Raw genomic sequence first — 8571 nt, 5'->3', positions numbered from 1 at the left:
ATAATAACTATAATTTATTGAACAGTTAAATGTCTTCCAGGTGTTCTAAGCATTCTGAATGTACCAGTGGATTTAATTCTCTAAGCAACACTCTCAAGAAGTAATATTAATAACCCCATGTTTTTAGGAGAAAGCTGATGCTCTGAGATTTAAAGGGTCTTATCCACATTCCCCAAAATGATAAACTATTGTGCTGGCATTTGAACAGAGCTCCTTTCTTCCAATTTTAGGCAAGCCCTACTGACATTTGAGACCACAGCCAAAATCCATTATATCACCTTATCCTTCTGGCAAGAACATAAGTGCCAAAAACACGAGTTCTATATTGGTTTTGATTATTCAGCCAATTTCCCGGTGTTATTAAGAGTATTTGAAGATTTTTTTAAAAAGACTTTCCTGCTTTATCATTTTATTTCATCCGCAGGGCACCAGGGTAAACTAATACAAGCATGCTTCAAAAGTGATAACCTCTGAAGCCACTTTTTCATCTTGGTGAAGCAGCTGTTAATCTCATGTGGTCTGAAACGCAATTGAACTCTGTCCCTCTGATAGTAAAATAATCATTATAATTATTAGCATGTTAATTTAAGATGTGGCAGAGGATGTTATAATAACTTAAGTTGATTAACCAAATGATGGTTGGATTGTAGAAAGAAGAACTCAACAACGGTTTTGTAGGTCTTGATAACAATTGTGTGTTGCACAACGTCTGGAATGACGTTCCAACCTGAGAGCCACAGCAATAAGGATTCTTCTTTCAATACTAGACCATAAGCTCCATTACCCTTGAGAACAATACCATTAAAGACATCCATGGACACACTCTGAAAAGTTGAATTTTAGATGGTAACTTCTAACATAAAACAGAATTGGAAATAGAGACAGGTTGTAAAAAGTGGTTTATGGGCCATGTGAATCTTACATATTCTTTAGATTTCCTAAGTTGGAAAATTTATCGAAATATGTCCCCAGAAATACTCACAGCTTTCATATTAGACTAATTACCTTTTGGCTCAGCGGTTTCGCGACTGCCTTTGGCCCAGGGCGTGATCCTGGAGACTCGGGATCGAGTCCCACATCAGGCTCCTGGCATGGAGCCTGCTTCTCTCTCTGCCTCTCTATGTCTATCATGAATAAATAAATAAAATCTTTAAAAAATAGATTAATTACCTTTGACTATTCATTAATTGCCTTTTTGAGTATGAGACAGCAAAAATGATAATTTTTGTATTTTCGTTAACACAGCTGCTATATATAAAATGTTCACAAGACAAATCCTTCTTGGAATTTGGTATCATGGAAATATCTGTTTACCTAACCAATCTGTTTACTTTAAAAGATTAAAAAAATAATATAACTTCTCTTCCTCTAAAAAGAACAAATATTAGGATATAAATGTAATTTCTACATTAGTTTAAGTTTGAATTTACTGTCATTATCTTTTACCAGGCTTTATATAAATATAGTTTGCAATGAATTGTCTAATTATGTTTGGTCTCAGGTACCTACTGCTGCATAGTGATATACTTACAATTTCATTGCTTAAAACAGCAATTGTCAATTTTCTCACATTACTGGGTCTTGTTAATTTGGTCAGGACTCAGCTGAGGCTCATGTCAGTTGTTTGTGGCTTCTCTGGGGTCAATTTTCTGGGGTCTTGGCTGGGACAGCAAAGTTGCCTGGGCCTCTGCCTATCTGATCTCACTTCTTCCAGGAGGATAGACGGGCTTGTTCATACAGTAGCAGTTTTCAAAGAGAACAGAAATGCAAGCCTTGTGGAATTCTAGAAGTCCAGGTTTGAAACATTAATCACTCCAACACATTCAATTGGTGACAGCAAACTAAGACACCAGTCCTAATTCATGGGGTTAGGAAATGGACTCTCATCATTTGAGGAGCAGAACTGCACAAAATCCGTGCCCATCTTTAATCTACCCCAGCTACAGATAGTATAAAGTCTAAGTGATTCACCCTTACATGCAATCATTACTGCAAACCAATAAATTTTTGTCATTGTAATGAAATGATAGATTTCCACTTAAGGAAATGAAAATCCAAACTCAGTCGGTAGCACTTCAAATATAAATAAAAGTAATTCATGTACATTTCAAATGAATACAGGATTCATCAATTAAGGAAACATCCGAGGTTTCACAGTATAAATGAATTATAGCGTCAGTGAAACAGAATTTAATTGCAATATATTGACACAGAGTATGACATCCTTTCAAAATACTTAAAACAGTGAACTGAATTATAGTCTTCCTATGATTGAAAACAAAGTTTTATCTTGTTTTCCCTTATACCTTATCCTTTCCATTAATGCTAGACAGATTTTTAAATAAATAATAAGGGGATATATGTGTGTGGACGCATATGTTAGTATGCTCCCAAGTGCTTTACAAGATGGAACATAGCATTATGTAAGAAAATATTAAAAATCTAACAAATAACTACTTCAAAGCCACCATTTCTTCTCTCTCTCTCTCCCTCTCTCTCTCTCTCTTTCTCACAGTAGCTATCTGCCTAGAAATAGGTTTAGATATAAACTGACCAAAATTGAAAATTAATAAATTTAGTCATTGGAATTTAAAGAGAAGACAAATAGACATTTATGGAATTGTTTCTTACTAAGTATGCATTTCCAGAATCTTCTAAATTTATCTGACGGATAAATAGTAACTCTCCTCTTTCCCTGACCTGAGCTTGTTCACAATCATCTCAAAGATAAATAAGATGATTATCCCAAAGGCAGCATTTGAAAGCAGGTATTGAAAGCAGGTATCCATCCCTCTTTACCCTTACCCCCATTCTACACTCATCTGGATATAATTGTAGCCTTTCATCTGAAGTGATTCCTAGCACAAGTAGTGCAAAGGCATAAGAGTGATCTTGACAGCAGGGCCTTTTTGCAAAAAGGAGCAAACAAAATGGCATTTTCAATTGGCTTTGATGGAAGACGGAGTTCAGCGGTGAGTGTCCAGTTCAAGTACCCAGCTTTCGCAGTTAGAACCAAAAGATGGGAAGGGATTGCTCTACCAGGGTAATTATAGGGCCACGGCCATAAAGCAATCTCCGTAATGTCTCTGTAATTTCCTGTCTCCCTTTGTGAGCTGGCACACCCTGGAATAGCCAGTATGGAGTCCACCTCCTCTGTCCTTTTGTGGGAGGTGTGTTATTTCACCATGAACTTGGGGCCGCCATTACTGTCATAAAAGTAGCTCATGGAATGTGACAGCTGAGAGTCAGAATGTAATCCCTGTAGAGGTTTACGAGGAAATACAGCACTTTCCTGAACAACAGTCAGCATGCTTTTCCTCCCAGGGGACCGAGATAGAAACATATTCAGTGGGAAACTCCTCATCATGGTAGAGAGGCCACATCTGAGAAGTATTTATGAGACAGCCATTGTATTCGGGACCATTGTGGTGGCATAATTGTGAAGCATATCTTGTCCCAGCGGTCCAGGGCAATAGCTATTCTAGGCGACTAATTTATTGTCTCAGGTCCAAGTTTAACTATGCATAGGAAAAGGTGCATTAGCTTACAAATTTCTATTGTTGATAATCATATTGCTTGATATTGCACAACAATGGATGAGAAGCTCCAGGCTTGGAAGTGGTGGCCCCCAGATGAATGTATCCACATTTACCTACATGGAGTGCTCCAGCCTCATGGATGGAAGACTGCATGTGGTCGGGCTGCTACAGCCTTAGCTCTAGTGTGGCCTTCATTGATGAGATAAACATCCTCCCCCTCCGAGCTTTCATCATGGAAGAAAACATTGGTTCATGCAAACGAGCAATACTGTCTGTGATGGATAGTGATGGAGATCTATCTCTGTCATATATCCAGGATGTATGGGCTTCCCTTAATTTACTAATCCAGAGTAGTATTTTACAAAAGTACATGACAAACCTTAGTGGATCACTACCTTTGCCACTTCCGTTTGTTGCAACAGTCTTACTATCCACTGCCCACACAAAGGCCATGTTTATTTTGGGTAACTTCAAGGTATAATACAAGTTCTTCTGATATCAAGACAGGGAGGAAGGAAAGGAGCCCTCAGATATGCCTCCACTGGATGGCCTTGACGATGTTGTAGTCTGCTTGTCCTTTCCATGACAGGCTGTATAGAACTGTTCTAGTTCATGAGGACGGAGGAGGCACCATCAAGCCCCAGGTCAAGCAGATCTCTACAGAGCGTCATGGAACCATATTTTCTGTTTGATCCCCAGTGGGTAGCATCACAGCTCATACTTAGAGGGGACTTTTTATTGCTCAATGTTTGACCATGACCACAGAGATGGAGGCCTCCAGGGCCAACCACTTTTGTTAAATCCCTGTGCTTGGGACCTGTAGCATATACAGAATCCATAATCTCTCCTATTCTTGACCAAAGAACTCACTGAAGGGCAGACAGGGGTTTCAAAGTTTCGAACAAAAATCCACTATTACATTCATAGAAAGTTCAAAATCTAAAAATAATCTATATTTGTGAAGTTTTGTTTTTATGGGAATAACTCAGAAGGTTGTATATGTAAGTAACAGCATCTCATAACTAAAACTTAAGTTTTTATTTAACTCTATTTGTATTTTTAGAATTTTAGTTCCTTTATAGCGTTATGTAGAGTACTTTCCTTTAATTTTGCATTTGAAAAATGACCCAAATTTCAGCCAAAGATCCATTTCACAAAGGCAAAATGGTGGGAAGGATCCAGTAGATCCATTTATTATAGACCACAGACTACTTTAAGCATTGATGGGTTTCATCTTAGAACATCTGGTGTTACCCAACCGGAAACAAATCTGAGTAATCAAATAGTTTTCGAGAACATTTTCTCCTTGAATTGTCCATAACAAGGCAATGGGATATTATGGAAAAGACCTTGGCATTGGACCTCAGAACTGGGAGACTGTATTCCAGAGATTTATCTTTTCTGACCCTCAGTGTCATCATCTGTACAATGGGGGTAGTGATAACTAACAGCAATTGATGAGAATTTACTACATGCAAGGCACCATGTGAAGATTTTTACCTGCACTTCACTTCCACAATATTTAGCTCTCACAAGTACTGACTAAAAGCAGAACTAACTATTATCACTATCTTACAGATAAGGCAGCTGGGACATGAGGTGATTATGTATACATGTAAGCTCTCCCAGGAAGAGGCAAAACTGAAAACTGAGTGTAAGTTTGCCTGGCTCCTGAGTTCTGATTTGCAGGATCAGGATATCCAGTTGATATTTATAAAGTTGTTCATATAGAAGAGGTGCTCAAGAGGAGGTGTATTTTATCATTACAAAAGCTTATGCCAATCATTTTTCTGAAAACTAGATATACTATGACTAAGGGATTTTTCTGGGACTATCAGTCTGGGATTAAGAAAAAGAAATGGAGAATGCAAGCTGGTGCAGCCACTCTGGAAAACAGTATGGAGGTTCCTCAAGAAGGTAAAAACAGAGCTACCTTCGCACTCAGCAGTTGCACTACTGGGTATTTATCCCAAAGATACAAATGTAGTGATCAGAGGGGCCCCAATGCTTATAGCAGCGCTGTCTACAACAGCCAAACTGTGGAAGGAGACAAGATGGCCATAGACAGATGACCGGATAAAAAAGATGTGGTAAATCTAAACAATGGAATATTACTGAGACATTAGAAAGGATGAATACCTACCATTTACATTGAGGTGGATGGAACCGGTGAGTATGATGTTGAGTAAAATGAGTCAAGTGGAGAAAGACAATTATTATTTGGTTTCACTGTTGTGTAGAATATAAGAAATAGTGAAAGGGACCATAAGAGAAGGAGGGGAAACTGAATAGAAAAAAACTAGAGAAAGACAAACCATGAGAGACTCTTAAATCGGATACAGACTGAGGGTTGCTGTAGGTGAGGTGGGGGGGAGATGGGTAACTGGGTGACAGGCATTAAGGAGGGCACGTGATGTGATGAGTAATGGGTATCATACAGTATGTTGGCAAACTGAACATAAATTTAAAAAAATACATTAATGCCTTTTAAAAAAAGAAATGGGCAGAACCTTGCAAAATGTGTCTTGAGTGAATCCATGTTGCAAATGCCTGTTGCTATTTTTTCTAAAATCCTAAATGATAAGTGCTTTAAAAATTGTTCTAGGGACGCCTCGGTGGCTCAGTGGTTGAGCCTCTGCCTTTGGCTCAGGGCATGATCCTGGTCCCAGGATCAAGTCCCACATCGAGAGCCCTGTGGGGAGCCTACTTCTCCCTCTGCCTGTGTCTCTTCCTTTCTCTCTCTCTGTCTCTCATGAATAAATACATAAAATCTTACAAAAAAAAAAAAACTGTTCTAGAATTTGGCCCAGGATTTCATATCTCTGTGACTCTTGAACTATTTACTTTGTTGAAAGCAATTCCATTTAAAAAGACAACAGGAATAAGCATTCTTCAAATTCTAGAATGTAGATATCCTACCGGAAATGATATGGTTTCCCCAACAAAGTGATGGCATGGAACAAGGAAAGAGGGAGTGCAAATAAAAGGTAAGAAACCTGAAGATATATTTCAGTGATGTATCACAACCTATGCTGTCAGCCTCTGATACCGATGAAATGAAGAAAGATTCCTACCCTACATAATTCTTTTATTCCTCAGTAAAATCATCCCCCTTCCAGAAACTCCGAATTTCATATTGAAAGCTTTCCAACCCATTCTAGCTACCTATCTTCCCTTATACTACCTACCTTGAGCCAAGGGAAAAGTACATTGCCTGTAAACTTAAGTCTTTTTTTTTTTTTTATGGCATAACCTGGACCTAATCATAAGGAGACATCAAGACAAGCTCAAAATGAAGTCATTCAATAAAATAGATGACCTGCACTCTTCAAAAGTGGCACATGACAGGAAAAACTCAGGAATTACTCTAGATTAAGAAAATAATAACTGAAGAAACACAGCAACTGAAGGATAAGATCGGATGTTATTCTTATAACTGGCAGCATCTGAAGAGGCCTCTAGATAGAGAATAATAGTACTGGATCAACATGAAGTTCCTGATTTTCATCATTATAGTATGCTTATGTAAGAGAATGCCTTATTTTACTACGTACTATTCCTATGCCCTTTGTCTGTGCAAAGTCTTGGATTCGTTGCAGGAAAGCATAGTCAAATACTTGAATAAGATTCAAGTGTCTGTATTATGTATGAAAAATAAATCCTTTCCAATCTTGCTATCTTGCCTGCTTACCCAAAATTCCACAGTCAGAATTTACATATTTGCTCATCGATTTTCATTCAAGTAAATATTTTTTTGAAATGAACCACAGTCCCACCTCCCATCATAGCAGCCTGTTTTATTTTAAAGACCATCTAGTAGCAATCTCAGAACACAGGGATATTCATAGGGTAAACCAGGAACTACGGTTTTTCAGAAGTGGGCAAAACCATCTTCGGTGACTATGCAGGACAGGGAAGTTTGCCAGAATGAGCTCATGAAGCAGTGTTTCTCAAAGCGTGGGTTTCAGACCACGCACATTAGCATTCCCTGGATACTGATTATGCTGGCAGATTCCTGGGACCCATTCCAGACCTCCTGAATCAGAGTCTCTAGGGATTTGGCTGGGAAATACACACTTTAAATACACAGCCCAGGTGATTCTGATACTTCAGTATTGATAAAATATTTTTTAGTATCTTCTGTGTGCCAGATGGCATTCAAGGTCCTGATTTAAAAATATAGTCAACAGCAAATAGGATGCAAAATGGTTAAGGCCCTTTGGAAGACCATTTGGCCATTTCTTACAAAACTAAAACATACTCCTACCATAGGATCCAGCAGTCACACTCTTGGTATTTTCCCAAAGGAAATGAAAACTTAAATCCACACAAAAACCTGCACATGGATGTTTATAACAGCTTTATTCATCATTGCCAGAATTTGGAAGAAACCAAGATATCTTTCAGTAGGTGAATGGCTAAATTAAGCTGTGCTACAACCAGACAAGGGGATAATACCAGTACTAAAAGGAAACAAGCCATCCAACCATGAAAAACTAAACCTAGGGAGACTCTATAAAGATCAGCAGCAGTCGGGAGGTTTGGGGGCAAGAGAGGGATAAATACTTGGGACACAGAGAATTCTTAGGGCAGTGAAATTATTTCGTATGAAACTGTAATGGTGGATACACGTCATTATACATTTGTCCAAATTCAAAGAAAACACAATGTCACAAGTGAGCCCTAAGGGAGACTACGGACAACAGGTGATAATGAAAGAGAGATTGCATCCTCTAAGGCAGTCACAACATTAAAAAACAAAAAGCCAACTGTCTATGGACTCATGCAGGATTGAGTGGCTCTGCAGTTTGAGAACAAATATCCCAAGGGATGCTTAGAAACTCAATTGGTCATGATTTGATGATAGAGCAAGAGCAACATCTCCTAGAAGGAAGCGATACTAATACCTGCAAAAATTAGGGAAATGTTAAGATAAGAATCAAGGTTTACATCATTTATAATGATCTTTTTATTTTAAGACAGACTTAGATTTACAGGAATGTTGGAAAAATACTACAGGAAATTCCAGCAC

This window comes from Canis lupus, chromosome X (genome assembly GCF_011100685.1).
Source record: "Canis lupus familiaris isolate Mischka breed German Shepherd chromosome X, alternate assembly UU_Cfam_GSD_1.0, whole genome shotgun sequence".
Classification (NCBI taxonomy): Eukaryota; Metazoa; Chordata; class Mammalia; order Carnivora; family Canidae; genus Canis; species Canis lupus.
The sequence above is the reverse complement of the archived record's forward strand: the minus strand, read 5'-3'. Positions refer to the sequence as shown.